Source organism: Sceloporus occidentalis, unplaced genomic scaffold (assembly GCF_023333645.1).
Source record: "Sceloporus occidentalis isolate IW3139 unplaced genomic scaffold, rSceOcc1.0.p SCAF_2, whole genome shotgun sequence".
NCBI classification, from domain to species: domain Eukaryota; kingdom Metazoa; phylum Chordata; class Lepidosauria; order Squamata; family Phrynosomatidae; genus Sceloporus; species Sceloporus occidentalis.
The window spans coordinates 190,462,406-190,477,748 of NW_028316982.1; the positions used below are offsets into that span (position 1 = coordinate 190,462,406).

Here is a 15,343-nt window from a genome sequence, read left to right on the forward strand (position 1 = left end):
CCATCACTATATATGTGAAGTTGGGAGTTTTTTTCTTTTGGTCCCTGTATGCATCACTTAACATTTGTGTACATTGAATCTCATTTGCCATTTTAAAATTCATTCTATTAGTTTGGAAAGATCCTTTAGGACAAAGTGGGAATTATGGATCCTTTTGAATGTTGGACTGCAAGCCTCAGCAACCTTAGCCAGCACAGTTAAAGATGAAGAATGTTGCAGGCCAATATCTGGACAGCTACATTATTTCTTCCTCACCCTCACCCTCCACTTTGAGAGCTCTTTTGCAACCCATTTTTTTCTTCCTTCATTAGCCTATAAAAATTAGATTAGATTAGATTAGATTGTCAAATATCTCACTGCCATAAATCACATGGGATAGTATAAAGTGAACCTTTTTTTCAAGATTTTTCTTTCAGACCTTTGGTTGCCCATAAAGAATGAAATGTCAAGAAAAAGAAATCCTCTTACAAGAAGAGAAAATTACTGAACATATATTACACTTGATCTTAGCCAAAAGGCCGAGAAGCGAGATCTGAAGCTTTTTATTTAAATTATCTATTATCAGACAGGAACTCGCATATAACTTATAAATTGGCACAGTTTTCTGCACTAGCAATCACTTGTAGGAAAAGAACAACTGATCAAAGTTAAACACATAATATTGTGTCATGTCTGGTACTGCATGTCTGGTAAAAATCTGATATTGCTAATCTACCTTTATTATTTCTATCTTAATGGCAGAAACCCATAAAGGTTAATTTCATTTTATTTATTTTATTGTAAATGAAGCTATCTTAAATGTAACGGAAATGAATTATTTACATTTCTAGTTGGCAGATTTTTATCCCAAGCAATCTTTTTATGTGTATTATTTTATTTTTTATGTTATATTTTATATTGATGCTGAACATATATTAGCATTTCAGGTGTACTGCTGTTGTTTAGGAGATAGCTGGATCTGTTCTAGATCATTCTTGACTTGTGTGATCAGCTTAGGTTTCAGTATAGTAGTTGCAACTAGCAAATACATTTCTACACCGCTTATCAGTGTAAGCTAATTGCCCCCAATAATGTGGGTACTCATTTTAGCAGCCTCAGAAGGATGCAAGCCTGAGTCGAGCTTGAGCCCTTCACTGGTACTGAACTCACAACCTTATGGTTTGTGAGTGAGTGGCTGCAGTATAGGCATTTAACCACTGTGCCACCAGGGCTCCTGCTTGAATGTTAAGTAGCACCCTTTTCATCTGTCACCCCTAGACTGTAGAATGACCTGCCGGGAAAGACTTAACAGCTAAAAATGCTGTCTGAATTTAAAACAGTGTTAAAGACTATCTCTTCTGGCAGGTCTACCGAATCGATTTTAAGCTATGAATTTTAAATTGGTATATTTTAAATGTTATATTTGGATGATTTTAATGTATAATAGTCATTTTAATCCTGTGTTTATGTGTTTTAACCTATATGTTTAAATTGTTTTATGTGTTTAGTTATATATTGTATTTTAATCTTTGTACCCCATCTTAAGCTTTCAGGAGAGGTTGGTAAGAAATAAAAAATTATTTAGTTAGTTAGTTGCTGTTGTTGTTGTTGTCGTTATTACCTTCTGCTTTGACCCATTTCTTACAATTCAATCTGTTGCATAGGATGTAGTTCTTCAAAACAGTTTCAAATAGCCGGGCTGCAATTGCCCAGTCATTGCTTCCCTAAATGGTATTCATTAACTTCTCACTAAGGACTGAGTTGAGATTTCTATCTTGGCCTTACCTGATACAATTCTAACATTATTTTAAAGCAAGCTACACTATTATCAGTGGGAATTACTTTCTAGTAATTTGAATTGCCAGTCAAAACGAATCTAGTTTGTTCACTTTCTCCCAGAGAGAGAGTCAATTTAAAAACCATCATAGCATTTTTTAAAAACAATTTAAACAGTGTAAAATCATTCAAAAGACAAAAAAAAAATTTTTTTTTAAAGATAAATAAGACATCCCAATAAGAAGGTTCCCTGCCTACACACTGAAAGCCTGATTAAACAAAAAGGTCTTTGCCTGCTTTGCTAGAAGGAAATCAACCACACAGAAGTGTTGGTGGTCCATTTTTGCCTGATCAATCCAGTGGGGCTCATCCTCCCCCCAGCATAATCTTTGGGAGGATTGACACACACCCCTTCTGTGACCAGAACTGTACACAGATTATTCCAAGTGTGTCACATCACAGGCTTCTATAAGATTGTGATATCAGCAATTATTTTTTATTCCTTTTGTAATTAACTAGCATTTATTAGACTAGAAATACCTGCTCAAGCACAAAACCCCACTGGATGACCAGTGGATGAGTCACACTCTTTCAGCCTCAGAGAGTGACAATGGCAAACCCCCTCTGAAGAATTTTGCCAAGAAAAACCAATGATAGTTTTGCCTTAGGGTTGCTCTAGTTAAAAATGATTTGGAGACACACAACAACAACAGCAAACTACAATAATGAAAATAATATCTGTTTCAATAATGGTTAAAATATTCTTAGGTAGAGGCTGATCTCGGCTAAGACAGTCTGTGGAATGATAAGTGTTCTGCCCATGCTCCCAAATTTCTCATCCTGATTACTTTTTTAATGAAATACAAATTATTGTGGCATTGGTCCTATTTCTCTAGGTCCCTGAAACTCTGCCCAAAGCTGTATCTTATCTTCCTCCCCATCATTTTAACCATTCTTCTGAATTCTTATGGTGTCTTCCTCACTATTTTGCACACTGCTCCTCATCCCTCAAACACTTTCCAAAAGATAAAACTCAATTGTATTATTTCACAGCTAATGAGACCTTGAATTGCAATAAGACTATTTTCAAATGAGCATTTCTGTTACATCAAATGTGTATTCCATATCATTAATTTCAAAATGTATCCAATTCCTTATTAATCTTTTATAATATGGAACTAAAGGTGATGAATGCATGAAGCAAAGTCATAAATGAGTACAATATATGAGACAATATAATGTCTTTATCACTTTCATAATATGTACATGGAGGTGTGAGCATTAATTTGTTAATTGTTGCAGGAGTAAATTAGTAAGACTTTTTTTTAAAAAAATGAGGTTTTTGTTCTCACTGGATTTTTACAATAAGCAAAGAATGATTTCTAAAATTCTATATTAATAAGACTGAGAAATTGTACTTAATGACAACATAAAAATGAGAATAAAACTGCAGCTGCTGTCCACTTTATATGCAAATGCTATTTTATGATTCTGCAAAACACTTTTAGTAAATTTCATTTTGGCATACAATTCATTGGTTAATAGGCTAGAAAAAAGAGTTCTGAAAAAAGAGACATTAAGATTGAGGATTGTTATTGGGAACTGAGATTTGTAAGATGTCTGGCTAAGACTATAATGCATTTCAAACACGCTAAATTGAACAGCCCTTTCCCAACATTTTATCTATGTCTGTGACTTAGATGTCTATTTAACCCATTCTGAGCTGGTTGAAAATGTAAATTACTCATTCATTGTATTTTGCACTACAGGAATAGAAGGTGAAAGTCATCTGTTTGGGAAGAGGTAATGAATATGCCTCAAATACTGTGTTTTTTTTTTCACAGTTGTGGTGGTGAGGGAAAGCAAATAAAATCTGCTTGATTTTTTTCTCCATTGCCTTACTTCTTTTGCAGGTGCTGTGCTCACATTGGTTTTCTCTCACTATTTTTGTTGATGCAAACGTGAGCGCGCAGAGTAAACTTGGAAGCCTTGTGTTGAAGATAAACAACTGTTAGCTGCCGGAGCATGCCAAGAAAACAGCTGCTAGAAGAAAGGCACACCGACTCCTGGCTTATCTCCGTAGAGGTACTTTGTTTATTTGTTGCCAAAGACACACACAAGAACAATCACCAACACCATCCACCAACTACAAACCCACAAAATGTACAAATGGACATCTGAGCTTATATACACATTTGCTATGTGGCAATCTAGCTCAACCCCTTCCTGTACAATTCCCTGTGCATCTTGGAATATCTTCCCCCTTGCAAAGATGACACAGTATATTTACATCTTGCTATGCGCTTCTGGCACACACTGTGACCTTGGACATCACCTGCTGGTTTGAGTCCCAGCTGCAGCCAATTCCAGGCTTCTGCAAAGTGAATAACCAAAATGTTACATCTGAACATTTTCATACACTCTATACATTAACAATTTTGCATGTGCCTTTTTCCATGTATGTGTGTACAAATGTAGCTTCAAGTCAACCATTGACTTATGGCAACCCCATGAATTTCAATAGGCTTTTCTTAGGCAAGAAATACTCCGAGGCGCTTTTGCCAGTTTCTTCCTCTGAAAATAGCCTATAATGCCCTCCTCTATTGTCTGTTCTGATCCGGTGTCCATTTGGGGGTAGGGGGTTACTCCAATCTGAACTCATCCTATCTCCATTGGCCACAAGGATCAGGACAACACCCCCAAATGGAGTCAACTATTGTAATGACATTGTTTAAAACAAGCAAGCAAACAATGGCTTTTCCCTCCAATACTGTACATTTTGGGGAAGGGTGTGACTCCTTTTCATGACTCTCCCACACTGTGAACCATTTGAAACATAATTCCATAATTCCTGTGTGCTGCCTCATTCAAATAGATTTATTTTTATTTTTTGACAAAAAAGTGGATGCTCTTTTTGGGGGTGTTTGTCCTTGAGAAGTATTTTTATCCTGGCTTTCCACTCAAAATCCTCAAGGCAGTTTACCATATAACCAGCATATTAAAACAACAAAATGCAGAGTAATGATTAATAACAGAGAGAAGGGGCAATAAAACACTCCAGCTAATGTAGCAAGTTAACAACTCAGTAGCCCTAGCCCCAGTCAAGAAAAAGAAATGTATTTTAAATATAAAATGTTTTACTTGTTCCATTAACATATTTCTGTGTTATACCAGTAATTTTAAACTATTAACAGTGTTGATCACTTAGACAAGTAAGATACATACATATTCCAGTGAAACATTAGTTAAACTCTTAACTAATCCAAGTGTGACATTGCTATTCCTGAAGATTACTAGAGCTACTATGACTGGGTACCTTCCTAATTTAGGAGTTACACAACTAAATATTAGCACTGTTTTATGCCAGCCATCAAGCCTATCAAGCCTTTCAACAGGAAGACAATATTCCTGTTTAGGCGGTAAGGATAATCTCACTGGCATGACAACAGTGTTAAATTACAGGATGACAACCGGTATCCATTCTCTGATCTATTCTGTATTGAAAGTTTGAATATTGCAATCACATTTTGCTTTATTCCCCAGATCAAATGAGGTGACAAAAATTAAGCAGATACAAAAGAATGTACTTGAGTTTTTGTGGGAAGCAATCAGTTTGTGTTCATCTAAGGACATCCACACAACTATTCATCATATGGACAGCTGCTTTTTCTCATTTTCTTTGCACAGTACACATGGAGAACTGATTACCTGAATTACTGGTTGTCATGCAGAAGTAAAAAAGCTAGATTTGCACGAACATTCAGACCTTTCTATTCTACCTTAAAATTTTTTGCTTGGCTGCCAAAAATTAATTATATACACCATCTGCCTCATGTCCGGAGCAGTCTATATTATAAGAGGTAGCAGGCCACCTAATAAATTATATGTGGATCAGCTGTATCAGTGGCTTTCAAACTGTGTTCCAGGGAAACATGTGAAAACCCTGATAAGGTTCTAGAGAATATAAAAAAATATGCATTTAGATATGTGACATTAATATCATGAAGGGCTCTTTTTAGCTTTAAGTTAGTTAGAGGTGATACAAAATATTCTCCTTTATCTGGAATTCCAAAATCCAAAATGCTCCTAAATCCAAAATTATCCACATGGGCGACTGAGACAGTGAAACCTTTATTCTTTGGTGGTTCAGTGTACACAAACTTTGTTTCATGCACAATAATATTCTAAAATATTATGTAAAAAATCACCTTCAGGCTATGTGTTTAAGGTGTAAATGAAACATTAATGAATTTCATGTTTAAACTTCGATCCCATATCCAAGATGCGTATATGCAAATATTCCAAAATCTGAAAGAAATATGAAATCCCAAACACTTCTGGTCCTAAGTATTTCGAATAGGGGAAACTCAACCTGTAATTCAAGAGAGGATGAGCCAGCACTTGAACCATGTGATATTCCTTCTCCAATATTCAGTGACATGTCAATAACTATAAAAGTTGCTTAAGCATAATAGATGTATTACAAAAGGAGTGCAATTATCTCTTGTTGAATTACCATTTTGGTTGCTCTTTCGTTAACTGTAGTTTTGTGAGACATTTAGCCTTCTCCTTCAGAGAGCTCTTGTGTCACAGCAAACTACTATTCCCAAAATGCCATAGCATTGAGCCATGACAGCTGAAGTGGTTTCAAACTCGATTATTTCTGCAGTGCAGATGCAGCCATGATGGCATGATAGGAAAATGAAGCAAAACAGCTATTTGGATTCCCCAGAAAAGGAGATAATGGAGATAAGATGTTAATAGAACCTTTTCTATTTTTTCTGTAGAGGTAATTATATTGCTAGCAAAGGAATTGGGGTGCCTCTTCAACAAGGGAAACAGGAAAGTAGAAAAGGGGATTTGTATGATTTCTCCTGTGGAAGTAACTGATGCTTGTCTGGGACAAAGAAAAGCTAGCTTCTGGCTCACTGCTATTTATTTACCCAAACTTGAGATTATCAAATTGACTTTTGCTCCCAACTTAGGTAGGATGGAACAAGATAAGAAACTGTTGAAGTTGTTACCCTGGTGACTTTTTTGGGGACTAGGGTCAAACAGAAAATTTTGCAAGAGATATTCTGGGGGGGATAAGATGCAAAATTAGACCTACCAGGAATATATAGGGATGACCTTGTATCGCTTACATAGCTCTGCCTTGGCTTCTTTGGCCAGAAAAAGAGGCTTCTCCTATACATTCACAAAGCAGGAATGAAGTGTCTCTTTCTCTTTTGCAAATAAAAATGTTCCCAAGAGTTCGGTGTCTTTCAGATTTACAGTCTAAGGCGGGATACAGACGGGCAAAAAGGGGTGTGTTCATGACGTCATGAAGGTAGAGCCTTCAGACGGCCCTTACCTGAATGCCGCCATGAACACGCCCCCCGCACGCCCCAAGCGGCAAGAAGCGGCATTAAAAAGGTGCTGCTTTTCCCCGCTTCTTTTCCGTATGATGCGCAGCTGCGCAGCTCCGTCTGTAAGCTGCTGCACCGGTACGCCAGAATTGCTACGCTGCTAATTTAAGTTGCCCATTTAAAAGCTCCGTGTCTGCTGCGTCACATAATGAGTTGGGGTCCTGGAACATGCACAGTTTGCAGTCAGGCTTTAATTGCAGCATCAGCTGCCATGCAGGTGTGGAAGCTGCAGCACAGCTGCAGTGCATTTTAAGACTTGTAACCCTAACCCTAACCCTAACCCTAACCCTAACCCTAACCCTAACCCTAACCCTAGAGCAACATGTACGCATGCGCTGCTAGAATCAGGGAAAGTTTGGAATTTAAAGTGAACCCCTACACACATTCCTGTGCCATTTTCACCTAACAATAAAAACCCCTAAAACTTTAAATATTTACATATGTACAAGGCTGCGCATCCGCCAGCCGGCAAAAGAAAAAAAAAAGCCCCGTTTTTGGCCGCCCGTGAGGAAGCTGCCTCTCTCTTTGCAGTGTCCTCCGAGGCGGCGGTTTGGAAACTGCGGGTCAGAAATGGCCCCAGGTGAGGCGTCTTTACTGCCCCCCATGTGGAAGCCCCATCACCTGAGCCACGCCCCCGGGGCGGGCGGTCTGGAGGCTCCGTATTCAGCAGAATACACCTCCAAGACGTCTTCCCCTGCCCGTCTGTATCCCGCCTAAGACTCTAAGTGATACAGCTCTATTTGCTATCATTACAGTTCCTTTTTAAAACTCCAGTTACAAACCCCTTGAACAATAATATAACAATGATTATTTTCTTTGTTAGTATCAGGGTATTGTTTTTTAAGTCATAAAAAAAGGCTGGGTGTGTAATCACATGTTGGAATAAAAATAGGCTTTTATTGACCTACCTCAGCAAGACAGTTTTGTGGGGCGGGAGAACCAGTTCTACACTGTTGTTTTCTTTTCTTTTTTACAATTAATCTTTATTGAATTTTGATATATATATAAAAAAAGAGAAAGAACAAATACATTCCTATTCAATATAGTCATACATTGCTTCCTTTACTCTTCCCCCCACCCCCCTTTCCCCCTTTATTGTTCTTTGTGTTGCTGTCCTCTTAGCTATAATTTTTAATTCCTCAAGAAGTCAATCAAGTATTATCTCTTTATCTCTTATTAACCCTTACTCTTAAGCTTAATTACTAAGACTATATGGATCTTACAACCTCTTCTATCTTATTTTAACAAACCAGTTATTATCCCTTCACCTTTAACTTATTCTATATTCTACTTGTTCATTATATGCTTATCTAGTTTTGCTTAATCATTTTTCTCTCTTATCAGATTGGTATATTTGCAGCATCCTTGTCCAGGCAATATTTTCTTCTTCCTCCTTCTCATTTAATGCCATTGTTAATTTATCCATTCCCAATATATCTAAACTTCTTTCTATCCACATCTCCATATCCGGTACATATTTACTTTTCCACTGCTTTGCTAGTACTATCCTTGCCACTGTAATCAAATATAATAAGATTTTTTTTTTCCTTCCTTAATTCTTTCCACACTGTTGTTTTCTATTTGTAACCTTTCCATGTTTGTACCACTTCTTTCCTTTTTCTTACCAAAGAAAATCCACTAAGCAAGGAAAGACAGAATTAGTTCCACAAGCAATTTTCACTTGGAGCTATCATTCCGAAAGTACCATTGAAGCCGTGAGATTTAGAGAAATTAAACATAAGAGTGATACTTCAAAATCTCAAAACTGTTAAAATTCAAGGATAGACTTGAAACATAGGGGCCATTCAGACTACCTTTTAACCCAGTTCAGGATTCAAAATTTGCATGTGAAGTTCATATTGGGCCCAATTCTGTCACAATCCATGTCGAGGCTTGCACAAGGAAATGCCCCTTACTCCGGGGTATCCAGAATCGGGCTAAAATCTGTCTTTTCCCAAAAGACCCGGGTTCCGCAAAATATGAACTTGCCCTCGATCACGATCGGGGCAAATTCAGGGAGGGATTGGAGGGCGGGCAGAGGTCAGAGCATTCCCTCCCCTCATCTGAGGGGAGGCGGAGGAGGAGGAAAGAGCTGAAGGACTGGAGGCTGAGAGGAGGCAAAAGGGGAAATCAGGGTGACTTTTGGGCTGCAAAGGGCTGTAAGAGGGAGGGGGAGTGGAGAAAGTGATGGAGGAGGAGGAGGAGGAGGAGGAGGAGGAGGAGGAGGAGGAGGAGGAGGAGGAGGGAGCCCTGGGAATAAGAGAGCCATGGAGGGCATTCTCTAATGGAGCAGGAGGAGAAAGATGAAGGAGCCAGGGAAGCTTGGGAGGGGAAGGTCAGAAGGAAAGAGGAGGAGGAGGATTGCCCAGGGAAATAGGGCTGTGGGGCTAAGCCGGGGGATGTAGGGAAATCCAGCTGCAGCAGAAGGAGCCTCTTTTATTTCTGACAATTTATGCACATGATTTTTTGGGTGACATGTCTGTGTGCTTGCTTGTGCTTTATTTCCTCTTGCTCCTGGATTATTATTATTATTATTATTATTATTATTATTATTACATGTGTATGAGGCATTCTGGGGTGGCAAGGAGCTGGGTATACAGGATGCATTAGCTTGCATTTTGGGGTTGAAAATGGGGCCAAGGGCAGATCATAACCTGCACTGACCCAAATGCCCCCCCCACACACACACACACACAAAGAGGTTTTAAATTTTGACGTGTGCACATTGGGGTATTTTGTGCATGGCTCTTTAAAAAAAAGGAGGGGGAGGACACTTCCGATTCTCCTGCAAACGTCACATATGACGATCGCTTGATTGACAGCAGGTGCCTTCAAGTTAAACCTGATAAGGCATTTGGGTTAAAATGCCCCTCAAATCTAGTGAGCACTCGCTAACGGAGAGATTTGGGGGAGGGGCATGTGGATCTACCCAGTTCCACCCACGTTAACTGGGCCAGTGGGAATGGGGCCATATAGAACTTGAATATGTCTTTGTCTAAAATGCAGAGACAGATGGTGACCTGACCTCTCTTCCATTAAAGGACAACTATATTCTATGGCAGTGATGGCGAACCTTTTTAAGGTCGTGTGCCGGGGGCGGGGCTTCTACCCCCAGGATGGGGGCTGGGTGCAGGGCGGGGCTCCCACCCCCTTTTCAGAGGGAGGGAGCCTCTGGCTCCTCCCCTGGCGTTTGCCGGCCACTAAGGGTCCCTCCTGGGGCCGTCAGAGGCTGGCAAAAGGGCCGTGGAGGATGGCACGCTGTCCTCCGGCCTTTGCCGGCCCCTGAGCATCCCCCCTGGGGCCGTCAGAGGCCGGCAAAAGTGCCGTGGAGGACTGCGCGCTGTCCTCCGGCCTTTGCCGGCCCCTGAGCATCCCCCCTGGGGCCATCAGAGGTCGGCAAAAGGGCCGTGGAGGACTGCGCGCTGTCCTCTGGCCTTTTCCGGCCTCTGAGGGTCCCTCCTGGGGTCATCAGAGGCCAGCAAAAGGGCCCTCGCCCTTCCTTCGCTCGCCGGGAAAGGGCTCCACAGAGCCCTTTCCCGGCGAGCGAGGGCAAGCCAGGAGGAGGAGGAGGAGGCGGCTGGGCACGCGTCCCAGCTGTCACCTCCTCGGCCTTGGCTCGTCGGGAAAGAGCTCCGCAGAGCCCTTTCTCGGCGAGCCAAGGCAAGCCGGGAGGAGGAGGAGGCGGCTGGGCACGCATCCCAGCCGCCTCCTTCTTGGCCTTCGCTCCGCGCAAAAAGGCTCTATGGAGCCCTTTTGTGCAGAGCGAAGGGAAGCTGGGAGGGAAGAGGGCTGGGAGGAGGAGACAGATGCGCACGCACTTCTGTCTCCTCCTCCCAGGCGCCATTTTCTGGCTTCCCGCAGGAGGCCCAAAAATGGCAGGGAGGAGGCGGAACGGGCACGCGCCCGTTCCGCCTTCTCCCTCGCCCCCCGTGCCTTGCGAAACCGTGCCACGTGCCGCACGTGGCACACGTGCCAAGGGTTTGCCACCACGGTTCTATGGTATACTCAGTTTAAAGGGGACAGGTGGAGTTGTGTGATCTAACTATACCCTCTTTTTGAGTTAATTATATTTAAAGACACCTGAGAAGTATGTGTCCCTTTCTTTATCATGTTTAAGAATAACTGGAAAGCTATGGTTTTTAAGGTGATGTAATCTGCTATGAGTGCTCCATTGTATTTGGAACATATACATGTAATCAATATGTATTAGTGTGTTCATCTGTCATTAGTAACCATATCTGTTAATGGATAGAATTAGTTTTTAAAATGGCAGATGTTGGTAGTGTAATTATGTAATGGGGGTTTGCCAAAGATGATGTCAGAGGGGGTTTGAAAAAGTATAAGATTGGCCAGAATTCTTTGTTCGGGGCCCAGACAAGATTTGAGCTTTGCCTCTTGTCTTGGTGAAACTTGCTTGATTTTTGCAAAAATCAAATAAAGTTTTGTTCCTGTGAAAATTCTCTGTTCTTGTCCAGTCTTTTTGGCTAACATACTGGGCAGGGAGAAGCATCTGCATTTTGCAGTTGCGATTACACCTTGTAGCATATATTACTTATTAGGCATGGGGAACAAAGTAATTGAGAAAAGGCAGGACAATGTGTTGTGACTAAATTCAAACTAAGTGTCTTGACTTATAGCTATAATAACACCATGTCATCCATACCTTTTTTTTTAAAATGATCAGAAACTCCCTCTATTGCCACTGAGACATTAGTACAGGGGTAGGCAACCTGCGGCCTGCGGGCCGGATGCGGCCCGGCAAGGCCTTGGGAGCAGCCCCAGCCCAGTCCTGCCGCCAATTGCCGCCGGGGCCTTTGGGGGGCAATTGTCTATAGAAGCCTCAGAAACATGCATTTATATTAACATTTTTTTAAAAATCAGAAAATTTTTTCGTGTGTCCTCCATTTTTTTTAAAAAAGTGTCTTCCATTTGAAATTTTTGTCCTACATTTGTCCTGGTTTATTTATATATTTAATTTTTTTTAAATTTTTAAATTTTTAATTTTTTGGCTTCGGCCCCCCAGTTGTCTGAGGGACAGCAACCCCACCCCTGGCTCAAAAAGGTTGCCTGCCCCTGCATTAGTAGATCCCAGAAAGAAACCTTCGCAACTCCAGCATTTACGATTAAGTACATCTACTTGTGTGTTCCCTGAAAATATGAACACAAAGCCTGTTGTGTGTGCTTCTTAAGCCTGGAACTCTCCTCATAATGACCTCATTAACACACACACACACACAAATGTAATAGGGAAGAAAGCCACTTCTTCTATCCTCATGGATTTTGATTTTCTATATGCTCTGGAGTAAAAATTAACATCTCTCTCAACATGCAGGTAAGTTTTTAATCATAAAATCTAAAATGTTTTTGATCAGCTTTGCAGTATCCATTCTAACTTTGTTTCAGGAAAATATTTATTTAGTTTTTAGGACTGTTGCACAGTATATAGTGGCTTGCTGTTCATATTTTGCTCTGAGCCATGTTATGGTGAAAGTATATGTGAATGTGGGTGACATATTCCAGTTTGACACTGCTTTAACTGCTATGGCTCAATGCTATGGAATTCTGGGAATTGTAGGGTTTTTTTAAAAGACATTTAGCCTTTGTCAGAGAGCTCTGGTGCCACAAAAAACTACAAATCCCCGGATTCCACAGAATGGAGCCATGGCAGTTAAAGTGGTGTCAGACTGGATTATTTCTGCAGTGCAGATAAAGCCCTAGTAGGAATGAATTTGAACAGATGTGTATAGGATTCCACTGTATATTTTACATTGCCGTTTCTAGCAAGAAAGATGTTGTTGACATATATATATGCAAACACACACACACCTGTGCTTTCCCAAAGACTTGATGCAGTATATCTGTCACCAAAAGTCAACTGGGTGGTGCCTGGGACAAGGATCTTTTCTGTGGTTGCACCCAGCTTGTGCAATGCTATTGCATGATGTTGCCTCTTTCATCTGTGAAGCAGCCATTTGTTGTGTGCCTCCAAGTCAGTTTTGAGTTATGGTGACCCTATCACAGCAATGTATATTCTTTATTTCCTACTCGTTTTTCAAGAATCCTTGCTGCTGCTTTCAGCTTCCTACTACAAATAGAAATCTCCTGCAAGTTCCAAAGATAAAATAGTACTTTACACCTGCTCAAATATATTTGTTTTTATTACAGTACATACACATGACCAGTGTAGCAACTGTTCAGAAAATGCACCTAATATCTGCGTGCGGAGAAGTCCCACTCACTTCAGTAGCCCATGCTCCTAGAAAACCATGCACAGGTTTGGACTTTGAACAAGGGATTCCTCATTCCCTGACCACAGCTTGGCTAAGCAATTACACAAACAGCAGCAGCTGAGCAATTGCAAGGGCCACTTTGGCTTGACTCTACAAGTAAGAGACCCCCAGCAAGTACGCAGAGAGACCTTGTAGCAACTTTGAGATTAACTGAAAGAAAAGAAGCTGGGACACACATTCGTAGCCTCAGGGGAAGGCAATGGCAACCCCTCCCACTGAAGACATTTGCCAAGAAAACCCCATAATTTGCCTTTTAAGTTGGAAAGGACTTGAAAGGACACAACACACACACACCACCTTCTTTCTTCCAGTTAGTCTCCAAGGTGCTGCTAGATGCCTGTGAGTACTGATTTAGCAATATCAATTGCATGTATATTTCTATATCACTGATCAGTGAACTCAGAGGTTTATAGTCTGTAAGCTAATTTCCCCCAACAAGCTGAGTACTCATTTTACTGACCTATGAAAGGATGGGAGGCTGAGTCAACCCGAGTCAATCGAACTCACAACCTTGTGGCTGCATTACTAGCATTTAACCGCCACGCCACCAGGGCTCCCTTATTATTGTTGTTGTCTACCTTCAAGTCATTTCTGACTTATGGCGACTCTAAGGCAAACCTGTTGTAGGGTTTTTGTGGCAAGAGTTCTTCAGAGGAGGTTTGCCATTGCCTTCTCCTGAGGCTGAGACTATATGACTTGCCCAAGGTCAACCAGTGGGTTTCATGGCTACGTGGGGAATCGAACCCTGGTCTTCAGAGGTACAAGGTGTTGAATGTTACCTTCAAAACGTTACATGGTTTGGGGTCCAGGCTACCTATGAGAGGACTTTGTCCTGTACACACAGTGACACAGATCTTCTGGCAGACGTTTAGTTCAGTCAGTCAGGACTGAGGATCAGAGGACTTTTTTATAAGCTGCCCCCAAATCATGGAATAAAGCAGGGACTTGACATCTGGATATGCAGCCTGAGTTTGCTGATGTCTTTCAAGTACACCTCCAACAAGAGTCCCTTTTTAAATCAACTGTCCCACTCAGGTCTTGCAAGCCCCGCCCTGGAACAAAATCCAACCGTCTTGCTGGGCGGCCTGAGTGTTGGGACTACACTCATCCCTCCAAATTTGCAGCTTTAACTTTTGGGGATTTGATTATCCATGGATTTGATTAATGCGTCCTCTCTAGGAATCTCTAGGTCCTCCAGTGCAACTCTATGGACAAGTTTAACCAAAAGTTGCCCTGGAGGACCTGGAGATTCCTAGAGAGGACACTCTGCTAGGCCTTTGTAGCTCCTCCAGTGCAGTTCTATGGTCAGTCTCTGTCCGACGTTGATCATAGAGTTGTACTGGAGGACCTAGAGATTCCTAGAGAGGTGTCCTCCCAGGTAAAACCATGGTGCTTTTACTATTTGCGGCGGTTTTCTTTTCCCTGCCTCTTTTCCTCTTCCATGGAAGACTGCCTCACAATGGAGGAAGCAGCAGCAGAGGCTGCTCCGCGTTCCATTCCCCCCTCCCTTCCAGGCGCTTGCGTCACAAGTGTCGTCATCAAACCCCAGAAGCAGTAGCATAGCAGCTGCTGCTTCTTCCAACGACGTTCCTATTCTTGCTTCCTCTTGTAGGCGGGGCGAAAGGGCTGGTCACGTGCGCCCAAGGCCTCCGCAGTAACGGCCAATGCGTTCGGAGCGCTCCGGCTACGTCAGAGGACTTGGGCGCACGTGACCAGCGCTTTCGCCCCGCCCACGCACCTTTCACTCATTTCCTGCGTCTCTCGTGGGAGGGCAAGCCCCGCCCCCTCCTCTTCCCTGCGTGCTGATTGGCGGAGTCTTGGCCGGCGCCCCCTTCCCAGCCTCCGAGCCGCGCGCGCGGTTGCCTCAGAGTGAGAAGGACGGGCGCCGGC

At 41.9% G+C, this 15,343-nt stretch overlaps 1 pseudogene; it reads right to left on the minus strand.

The window, feature by feature from the left end:
• Positions 1–419: 419 nt before the first annotated feature.
• On the minus strand, positions 420–530 carry LOC149319482 (U2 spliceosomal RNA; annotated as a pseudogene).
• Between the last annotated feature and the right edge of the window lie 14,813 nt (positions 531–15,343).